The sequence below is a fragment of the Suncus etruscus genome, chromosome 16, assembly GCF_024139225.1.
Source record: "Suncus etruscus isolate mSunEtr1 chromosome 16, mSunEtr1.pri.cur, whole genome shotgun sequence".
Classification (NCBI taxonomy): Eukaryota; Metazoa; Chordata; class Mammalia; order Eulipotyphla; family Soricidae; genus Suncus; species Suncus etruscus.
Genome location: NC_064863.1, coordinates 44209934 through 44221530, shown reverse-complemented (window position 1 = coordinate 44221530; position 11597 = coordinate 44209934). Strand labels below are relative to the sequence as shown.

Sequence of the window (11597 nt, the reverse complement as noted above, 5' to 3'; positions counted from 1 at the left end):
CAAAAGGCACATGAAAGAATGCTCCTCGTCACTAATCATCAGGGAGATGCAAATCAAAACAATGATGAGATACCACCTCACACTGCAGAGATTGGTGCACATCACACAGTATGAGAGCAATCAGTGCTGGCGGGGATGTGGAGAGAAAGGAACTCTTATCCACTGCTGGTGGGAATGCCATCTACTCCAACCTCTATGGAAAACGATATGGAGATTCCTCCAAAATCTGGAAATTGAGCACCCATTTGACCCAGCTATTCCACTCCTAGGGATATACCCTAAGAACACGAATACAATACAAAAACCCCTTCCTCATGCCTATTTTTATTGCAGCACTATTCACAATAGCCAGGCTCTGGAAACAACCAAGATGCCCCTCAACAGGCGAATGGCTAAAGAAACTGTGGTACATATACACAATGGAATATTATTCAGCCATCAGGAGAGATGAAGTCATGAAATTTTCCTATACATGGATGTACATGGAATCTATCATACTGAGCGAAATAAGTCAAAGGGAGAGAGAGAGACGCAGAATAGTCTCACTCATCTATGGGTTTTAAGAAAAATAAAAGTCATTTTTGCAACAATCCTCAGAAACAATGAGAGGAGGACTGGAACTTCCAGCTCACTTTATGAAGCTCACCACAAAGAGTGGTGAGTGCAATTATAGAAATAACTACATAGAGAACTACCATAATCATGTGAATGAATGAGGGAACTGGAAAGCCTGTCTGGAGTACAGGTGGGAGTGGGGTGGGATGGAGGGAGATTTGGGACATTGGTGGTGGGAATGTTGCACTGGTGAAGGGGGTGTTCTTTACATGACTGAATCCTAATCACAATCATATATATATTTAAGATGTTTAAATAAAAAAAAGAAAGAAGACAAAAATAGACATAAATGTGTATATATCTTTTTAATTAATTGTTTTTTCTTTTGGTACAGTTTCAAAGAAATATCTCCTTTCTTATTTTCTCAGCAGAGGGGTGTTGGAAGTTTGAGAAGAAAGCAGAAATTAGAAAAACAAAGGGGAGCAGATTGAATAACAAATGTATTAGGTTAGCAGGCAACTGGAAATTCTCATAGTGTTATTGAGATATAACTGACATGTGACATTATATAAGCTTAAGGTGCATACTGTTTTGTTTTTATATATGTATAATTTTATATATAATTATATATTACAAAAGTATTGCCACAGTTGCATTAATACTTAAATCTCACATAATTACTATTTTTTAGTGGCAAGAATATATAAATCCTTCTTTTCCAAGCATATAAAAGAGTATCAGTTATTATCATAACCAAGCTTTAAAAAGATCTTATTAGCCTTACAGCTGGGTCTGGTACCCCTTATTCAATATCTGTCCTTTTCCCTCATTCCCTAAGACATTGGTAAGCAACATTCTATTCTCTGTAAGTTTGCCTTCTTCAGTTTCCACAAGTTAGTAAAATCATGCAGTGTGTCTTCCACTATATATTTCACTCAGCCTAATGACCTGAAGAGCACCCATGTTATCAAAGAAACAAGATTTTGCCATCTTTCTTATGACCGAGTAATAACTCCTTAATCTGAAATGAGATCAATCAGCCTGGTTTACTAAACTTCAAATATGAAGTACATTTAATTTCAACCAGGTCAGGCACATGGGGAAAAGTGTGAGCAGACAGAGAAAAACAAGTGCAACTGATAGAGGAAGGTGTTGTTGAGTAGGGAAACAAAGCTCAGCCTGACATCAGAGGCAATGTAGATAAGACATCCTCAGACAGTTGAAAATCAGGACTACATAAAAACTGATAGTGTCACTCAAAGGTGAAACAAATATTATCTAAGCATGTCCTGTGTACCAGAAAGTATTCCAAATTTTGGGAAAAGTACAAAAGTAGTGAACAAAAGACAAAATATCTCTCATAATGAGCTACACTGGGAGGGAAAATCATAATGTATAATTTAGAGATTTCTAAAGAGGGTGGGCAGGCCATTTTGTGTACAAGCGGTCCAATGATAAGTGGGGAGAAGATATTTGAACTTCTACATACACAGCTCTTCTTTCATATCTATTTTATGTTACTGACATATGTAAGACAGCAGTCCATCCACCTATGATAGCATAATACATAATTATATTATTTAATAATAGAGGTGATTAAAAAACAATGGTAATGCAGAAGTCACATTTGAGATGATAGAGGGAGATTATAGCTAAATTTCCCCTAAGGTGATACTGTTGGAAATAAACATAAGGAATTAAATAAGTGACACAGTGCTCACTTTGGCAGCACATATACTAAAATTGGAACGATACAGAGAAGATTAGCATGGCCCCTGTGCTAAGATGACACGCAAATTCGTGAAGCAGTGCATATTTAAAAAAAATTCCATCTTGTGTAAGAAATTAAAATTCCTAAGTGATAACACTTTCAGAAATGGTATAGAAAAGAAATGTCAAAAAACTCCAAAATGTTATCATGTTTATGCTGTCAAAAGCCAAAAAAAAAAAAAAAAGCTGCCATGCGATAAGATGACCATTTGGCTAAGATAAAATACTATTGGTGAAGTAGACGGTAGAGGAATGAGATTCTTGAAGGACTTTGCTGGACCCCAGTGATCAAAGCTGTATGACCATCAAATGCCTTCCATGACCTCTAAGGGTTAGTGGGTGTATGAAGAATGAGCTAAAAATTTGGAAATGCAATAATTTATGCAAGGAGTGGACTAGCACAGTCTTGCATCTACAAATAGAAGAGCAATGATCTGCCCATATTGCAAAAAAGGGGGAAAATAGAGATTGTGTCAACATTTCCAGCTCACTCCGTGAGAGAGGGTGCCTGAGAGCAGATGTGAGCATTTTTATTTCTGTGGCTGGTATTTTCCTGTAGTGGAAAGGAGTGACTCATGAGATTTCTTCCCCCAACCCCACTAGTCTTATGAAAATTTCACTGAAGAGGCAAATCATAAGAGTGGAAAGTTACTCCATGTATCATTACCTCCAGTTCTTACAAGTCAAAAAACACATGCTCAGAGAAACTAAGGAAGTAGCCCAGAATCACCTTAATGACTTGATGATCATCAGTGGAGCTGGAATTCAAAGTTGGGGGTGTGGTGGGTTGGTTTTTGGTCAAAGCCAGGATTATTTAAAGGCAAAACACATGTTTTTTCTGATAAGTGGTTAGCAGAAGAAATTCTTTGGGGCAGTATAGTATAGTATAGTATAGTATAGTATAGTATAGTTAGTATAGTAAAGTAATAGTATAAGTATAGTATAGTATAGTATAGTATAGTATAGTATAGTATAGTATAGTATAGTATAGTATAGTATAGTATAGTAAGTACAGTACAGTACAGTACAGTACAGTATAGATAGTATAGTATCAGTACAGTACAGTACAGTAATAGTATAGATAGTAATAGTATAGTATAATATAGTATAGTATGACACTTGTTATGAACTTAATCAATGTAAATTTGATCCTTTATACCCCATATGGCTCTTTGAGCAACTCTAGGAGTGATTTCTAAGCAAACAGTCAGGAATAAGCCATGGGCACTTCCAGGTGTAGTCCTCCCAAAACAAAACATAAAATGAAAGAGATTCTTTAGGAAAATCACAGGAGGTCAAAGAAGCATGAGTAGATCCTAAAGATTCATTCAGTTGAGAAACAAAGAAACAAGAATTTTCAAAACCATTGTTCAAATAAGATAAGCTACATTTTCTCTCTCACACAGTAGCCTGAGCATAGGCAGTCCAGAACTAATAGCAACTCCATTGTGCTGGAGATCAACCCTTGTTATCCTTGGCCTCTGCCCTCCCTCCTGACTCCATTGTGTATGTTTGGATATGCAGCCCTCTTTAACAAAATCCACTGGGCCTACATACCATGTACAGGAAATAGAAGAAGAGATTCCAGGGTCATTTGTGACTACTTTTTACACATTTTGTAAAAATGTGTGCTCACGCACACCCTTGTACCAATTCCACAACCCTTCCAAGTCATGTGAGAAGCTGAGAAGTATCTTCTTACTATGAATGCTGAAATAAAACCCAGAGTTTTTATTGTGAAAGAAAGAAGAAATAAAGCAGAAAGTGAATATTGACAAATAACCAGCAGTCTAAAGCACAGAAAATTGTGTCCCTTAAAAGAGCAAGATTTTTTTAATTTTTGTTTTTGTTTTGGGGCAATGTTCAGAAGTAACTCTTGACTTCATACTCAAGGATCATTCCTTGTGAGCTTGAGGGACCATATGGGATTCTGGGGATTGAACTCCTGATCAGCCATGAGCAAGGCATGTACCCTACCTGCTGTACTATTGCTGTACCCCCAAGAAGGGCAATATTTTTTAAATGTATTTTAAAATGTATATCATTTAGATGATTCTAAAGCAAAGAGAGAGAGTAGGTAGTGTGGGAAAGAGTTGAATGTGGGCAGGAGAGCCAGCCGTCTTTCAGAAATCATCTTGCAAGCCAATGTGGATTTGCAGCTTAATAGTGGACACAAGAGAACTCAAAGGAACAGACAAAAATGTTTGTTCATGAACTTTAAATAGATCAGATGAGGAATTTGCACTGCTTCTTGGTAGGCAGTGATTGCAAGCATGTAGGCAGTAAAGAATGCTAGGGTTAAGTTTGTACATCTCATTTGCAGGCATAGTGTGGATGAAAAAATGGTAGAAGAGGAAGCTGGGTTGGACAGCTGGATTGAGTGTGGAGCGTGGCTGCAAAGCCCAAATTTACCACTAAATAGTGAGGAGCGTTTAAGAGTCTAGCTTTCGAAACAACCAAGATGCCCTTCAACAGACGAATGGCTAAAGAAACTGTGGTACATATACACCAGGGGGTCCTCAAACTTTTTAAACAGGGGGCCAGTTCACTGTCCCTCAGACCATTGGAGGGTCTGACTATAGTAAAAACAAAACTTATGAACGAATTCTTATGCACACTGCATATATCTTATTTTGCAATAAAGAAACAAAGCAGATACAAATACAATATGTGGCCCGCGGGCCATAGAGGACCACTGATATACACAATGGAATATTATGCAGCTGTCAGGAGAGATGAAGTCATAAAATTTTCCTATACATGAATGTACATGTAATCTATTATGCTGAGTGAAACAAGTCAGAGAAAGAGAAAAATGCAGAATGGTCTCACTCATCTATGGGTTTTAAGAAAACTGAAAGACATTCTTGCAATAATAATTTTCAGACACAAAAGAGAGGAGGGTTGGAATCACCTCATGAAGCTCACCACAAAGAGTGATGAGTTTAGTTTGAGAAATAACAACATTTTTGAACTATCCTAATGAGAATGTATGAGGAAAATAGAAAGCCTGTCTAGAGTACAGGTGGGGGTGGGGTGGGGAGGAGGGAGATTTGGGACATTGGTGATGGGAATGTTGCACTGGTGATGGGTGGTGTTCTTTACATGACTGAAACCCAAACACAATCATGTATGTAATCAAGGTGTTTAAATAAAATATAAAAAAAAAGAGTTTGGCTTTCAGCGGTGGCATAGGCGGTTGCATGCACTAACCGAGGAAAGACTGAAGTTTGATCTCCCGGCATTCCATATGGTCCCCAAGCCAGGGACAATTTTTGAGCTCATAGCCAGGAGTAGCCCCTGAGCATCACCGGGTGTGGCCCAAAAACCAAAAACAAAAAAAAAAAGGGGGTGGAGGCTGGCTTGGATCACAGTCCCTGAATTCACATCTCAATTCTCCCGCTTACGGGCCATGTGGAAAAACAAGATCATTAATGAGAGTTGAGCCCAATCTGGTCACAAAGCACATGGTAGATTGGCTGTTGCTTTGAATAAACACTCTACTTAGCCAGCTAAATTGAACATTTCAATTACTTTCCTTTTTTACATTTCTATTTTTTGTTTTACTGATTGAAATAATTTTACTCAGAAAAATGTAAGGAAATTCAGAGAGAGAAAGAGAAATTACACATTGTAAGTTGTGACGTGGATAGCAAAGAATGCACCAATGAGTTGGCTTCTAAAGAGAGGTTTACTCTAAAAATTCCATGATTCTGAGTATAAAATCAACTTTAATCTGGTTGAAGAAATTTAATAGTATTCTTGATTATTTTTTTCTTTCATTAGGTAACACATGTATTTAGTTAAACTTGCCTTGGCTCCTCTAGCCCAAATTACAATGGCTTATATTCCAATCATATTTAATTTGTTACAAAAGAATGATGCTAGTCAAAGGTAAAGGGAATATGATCACACCACTATAGGCTATAGGCAACTAATCTTCTATTCCTGTTCATCTCCACCACTAATCTTCTAAAATTAATTAGAAGGTAGGGTTTTCATTACTGTCCCTTGATAAGCTAATAAAAGTGACCCTAGTCCATTTTCCCCTAGACAGAAATTATACTACTAGAGAAAACTTTTGGATTATAGGATTAAGGGGGCATGGATGTACAAAAGAAACTCTGTAGGAATAGTGGTACATAAAAGGAAGAGAGGGGACAGAAAATAGCCTTGCATGTTCAAGACTCTGAGTTTGATCCCCAGCACTGTGTCACCAGCTGAACACCACACTACATTGCCAGCATGCAATGCAATGAGGATGGGTACTCTCCCATCCCCAGCAAAAACCCATACTGCCAACTCTTTGATCTTGGAATTAATGGACTCCAGAACCATCAAGAAAATGTCTCTGTTTTTGAAGCAATAGGATTTGTTATGTAAATTATTATGGCAGTTATAGCAAACAACACAGTGCTTTTACACAAATGAAATGACCGGCACTTGGAAGTGTCAGGCACATAGTGTTCAATGCATATTTGTTAGATGAATAAGTGCAAGAAGAAACTGTTTTGAATAAGAGAATGCCTCACTTCCTCTCTCCTCTTATTCGTCCCTCTGCCATAGTGACACATTTACACTCCATGTGAAGAGCAAGAAATGGCAGTGGAAACAGAAGACAAAACTTCCATCAATAACCAACAAATCCTAGAAATTGGCAGGCACCAGGCATTCCTGTCCTTTATCAGACCTGTTCAGTCAAAGAAACTATCTAGGAGTACTAAATCCCTTCCATTTATTATTATCTTTCCTCAGAGCTAAGAATGTTGAAATATTTGAGGACTTTAATTTTGTTTTTAAAATCAGCAAAGAGCTACAAAATGTGTTTGGAAGTTTCGGAGGCCCAGAGTCACCTCTGCTGTGTATTTTCAGAGTAGATTGCCACTTCAGATGCAAGTTGCAAATTTAGAGAGACATTTGAATTTCTGGAAAAATGGAATCCATATGACCCAGGCCTCTGTCTTGAAGACCCTCAGAAAGACTTGTTTGTAAGAAGAAGAAATGAAATCCTAGAGCCTTGTCAGTCCTTTTTCTCTCACTCTTCACTCACCTTCACTCCTTTAACTCCATCCTAACCTGTTTCTCTACTAGAATTTACCTGTAATCTTTTTTAGTTGTTCATTCCTCAGAACCCTATACTCATACACAGATTGAAAAGACCCCATCCCCAGGCCATTCTGTCATTTCCTAAGCACAGAGATTTACTTCACTTTTCCAACCCCTCACCCAGATGCATTTTTTTTATTTATATGATGGTGGTGAGTCAAGTCTCATGCATGCAAAGTGTGACTTAACCACTGAATCACATTCCTTAGATACAATTTTTCTTTTTCAGTTGTTTTTATTGAAGTAATGCTATTTATAACAGCTTGCACTTTACTGTTTTATACTTGCAGTGCCACTATACCATGCCCATCATTAGAATTTCTCTAGAATTTTCTCTCTGACTCATTTCACTCTTCAGTTCCATCCAGGTTGTAGGAAACTGCAAGAAAATATCTTTTCCCATAGTTAGTAGTATTCCATTGTTATTATGTACACCACAATTTCTTTATCCAGTCATCTGATGTTGCATACTTGGTTTGTTTACAGACCTTGGCAATCGAGAGTAATGCTGCAAAGAATATAGGTATGCATAGATCCTTGTATGTTAATGTTTTTGTATTGTAAAGTAGATGTACAAAAGTGGAACTACTGGTTCTTGTAGAAATTGTATTTTTACTTTTTGTTTTTAGGCCACACCCAGCAGTGTTCAGGAGTTACTCCTGGCTCTGCACTCAGAAATTGCTCCTAGCAGGCTCAGGGGAAACCATATGGGATACCAGCATCCCAGTTCGTCCCGGATCGGCCACATGCAAGGCAAACACCCAACTGCTGTGCTATCATTTCAGCCACAGAATTTGTATTCTTACTTTATGGGAGACTATCTATTGATGTTTTACTTAGAGTCTGAACCAAAGAATATGCCCACCAACAGTGAGTGAAGCTCCCTTTTTCACCACATCCATACCAACATTGGTTATTTCCATCCTTTTTGATACAGATCACTCCCAGTGCTGTGAAAAAAATAATTCATCATAAAATTTTCTTCCCTGATACTCAAATAATAAAAAACTATGATGAATATCCTCATATGCTTGTTGACTATTTGCTTGTCTTCTTTGAGGAAGTATCTGTACCATTTTTTTTCTATATTTTGATTGGGCTGTTTGTTTTCCTGCCAATCAACTTTTTTGGGTGCTTTATATGTCTTGGAAATTAGCCCTTTGTCTGATTATGATGTGTGACTATTTTTTCCTATTCAGTAGGGTGCCTTTTTCTTTTGATCAGATGTATCCTTTTATGGAGGGTAGCAATTGATTTCTTAGAATCTGAAGTACTTTTAAAAGGTTATATAAATAGTTAGACAAAGTAAGGTACATTTTCAAACAAAATGTTTGCCCCCTGCATGTCAGAGTAAAGTTTTATTATAAATTCTTGTGACCCACTTTTCAATGAAGCTTGAAAAGACATTCTAGGAAACCTCAGCTCTGTAGGAGACCCTAGAAATTCCATTCATTATTTTTGAAGAGTAGCACCTCTTGCTTTGGGAATTGTACTCAGTTGTCTGTTTTATGTAAATAAATAACTTCATCAGCTCTTAAAATTTCACTATTTTCTTAAAGTACCAGTAAAGAAAGTTAGATGAGAATTTGTTCTTCAGTTGAAAACATTTTCTTGGTAGTGATGTAAGGTGGAGCAAAACAGTTCATGCTATAAACAGACAAATCCATACCTTTGGGGATAAGCTAAAAAATCTGAGTAAACACATTGCAGGTAGGACTGATTCAGTGCTGTCATTGTCATCACTATTCTGTCATCACAGAAATAGGATATCACTCCATTTAGGGAGGCATATAGTTTGTATTCCCCTCCCTCCTTCATCAGTTCCACAAATCAACCTGAAGAGTTTGGTCACAATTCTCTCTCTCTCTCTCTCTCTCTCTCTCTCTCTCTCTCTCTCTCTCTCTCTCTCTCTCTCTCTCTCTCTCTCTCTTTCTCTCTCTCTCTCTCCTGGTGCACTCAGCACAGAACAGTTTGATTTTATAATAGTGCTAAATTGCAATATATTTTTATCATTTCACATGCTCAGTGTTAAATCAATGTGTACTCCTTATTCTATAATGCCTTGCTCTAATTTATCCTTGAAAGTTTCTTCCATTTTATCCCCTTCTTTCTTTCCTTTATCTCTTTTCCAGACCACTATTTGTTCTAATGTGTTTAATATATACTGTGTATATATGGGTGTTTGTGTATGTTTATTTTAATCTTTATATATGGCATTGAGTTTTATTTTCTTTTAATTTTTATTTAAACACTATGGTTACAAGGTTATTCATAATACAGTTATTTTTTCACAGACAAACTCACTCATGATTGAGTTGTAATTACACAATGTACAACAACCTTCATCAGAGTGTATTTCCTGCCACCAATGCCAACAGTTTTCCTCTCACTTTCCCTGATGCCCTCTTCTTTCATGCCTACCCTCCCTTACCTACTTCTGGAGCAGGCACTTTAATTCTCTCTCTTCTTTTTTGATACTTTTTTATTCTTTTTATGCACTACTGTTGATGAAGGAGTGTCATACACGTCACTTTTATAGTAGACCCTTCTCTACAATAGCTGCACTCTCCATTCTCTGCGGCAAGCTTCCTACAATGAACTGGTCCTCCTAATCCTCATCTCTGTTGTCTCTGGATAGCATTATCACACTGTCTTCTGTCTTTTATTTTCCTTATATCCCACAAATGAGTGAGATTATTTTGTGTCTATCTCTCTCCCCTGATTCATTTCACTCAGCATAATAATCTCCATGTCCATCCATGTATAAGAAAATTTTATAACTTCATCTTTCCTAATGGCTGCATAGTATTCTATTGTGTAGATATACCACAGTTTCTTTAGTCACTCATCTGGCATTGGATTTTCTGAATTTAGGCAGCCTCAACAATTAGTCACCCATCTGCCAGGGATAGATACACAGATCACTTTCAACAGCCAACAAATACACAAATAATGTTACTGTGAATTCATTCTTTTATTTAATGGGCATCTATAAGAGAACCTATTATATTCAAGATACAATTTTAGGTATCTTTTAGGTTTCATAAATATAATGGGTAATAATATAAAATATAGTGGATAAAAATATAATGGATAATAATTTATCTGCTTTAGCCATTTGCAAGTCAGCAGAGATAGATTGAAAATAAAAAGACTTGATAAATAAGAAAAATTTATAGTATGTGAGGCAGTGGTAGAAAAGGAAAATTAGATCAGGTAATCCCATTTTTATTAGAAAATAAAATGGAAAACCTTTTAGATAGTTTGTCAGGATAGTCAATAAAGCACAGATTTGAAGACAAGGGGATAATATAGTAGAGGCAGGAAGAGAGACCTATGGAACAACTACTGTAAACCATAAGGTAGAATATACCTTACAGATTCAAGTTACAGAAAGCCAAATGCAATGAAATGAGCAGAAGTGAGAAAAGGAGAGGGCAATGGGACATGAGGTAGCCTCAAGTGAGATCTCAGACGGCACTTTAAGAATTTTTTCTTTTTTAGGATTTTTATATTTTAGGCAAGAAAACCTTGGAGGAAAAAATATCATGATCTGATGTACATTTTAAAATAATTATTCCTACCAGCATATTGAGAAGAGTCTGCACAAAGATCCAGGGAGGGATGACAGATTAAACCAGAGCATATTGCATAAAAATGGACAGAAGTGGTACAAAGGCTTAATACAAGTTCAAAATGAAATATTGTTAAGTTCCACTTCTACTTAGTAATTTGGAGACCACTATTGCTCATGACATAAACCTGAATCACCTATAATAGTAGTACTTTTCTGAAGTACATCTCAAGGCCATCAAAGGAAAGAAATGCAATTTGAGAAAGTGACTCATTTCTGATAAGAGAAACAAGAGTTGCACATGGGGTCAGTTACCTGAAAAGTTGGGCAGGAAGTTAGCAAGAAGAAACAAGCTCAAATGTTAGCATATTGCTAAAACAGAAAAATGAGCTGGTTTAACTGGGTAGTGTAATTGCCTGCTATGGACACCAGAAGGGCTGACACTCTCAAAAGCTCTCCAGTGAGATACAAGAGGGAAGTCAGAGGAGGAGATAAGGGAAAATGTGCTTAGGTGGCTTAGGTGTGTTGAAAATGAGTTGCCAAGGGAAGAACAGTAAGAACCACTTTACACTTCCCCACCCTCCAGTTTTAG

The 11597-nt window shown here is 37.0% G+C and overlaps 1 non-coding gene across 1 annotated transcript; it reads left to right on the top strand.

Annotated features, from left to right (window-relative positions):
• The first annotated feature begins 2268 nt into the window (after positions 1-2268).
• Positions 2269-2375, top strand: LOC126033031 (U6 spliceosomal RNA). The gene has a single exon (XR_007504187.1). It is a non-coding gene; the product is annotated as a U6 spliceosomal RNA (small nuclear RNA).
• Positions 2376-11597: the final 9222 nt, after the last annotated feature.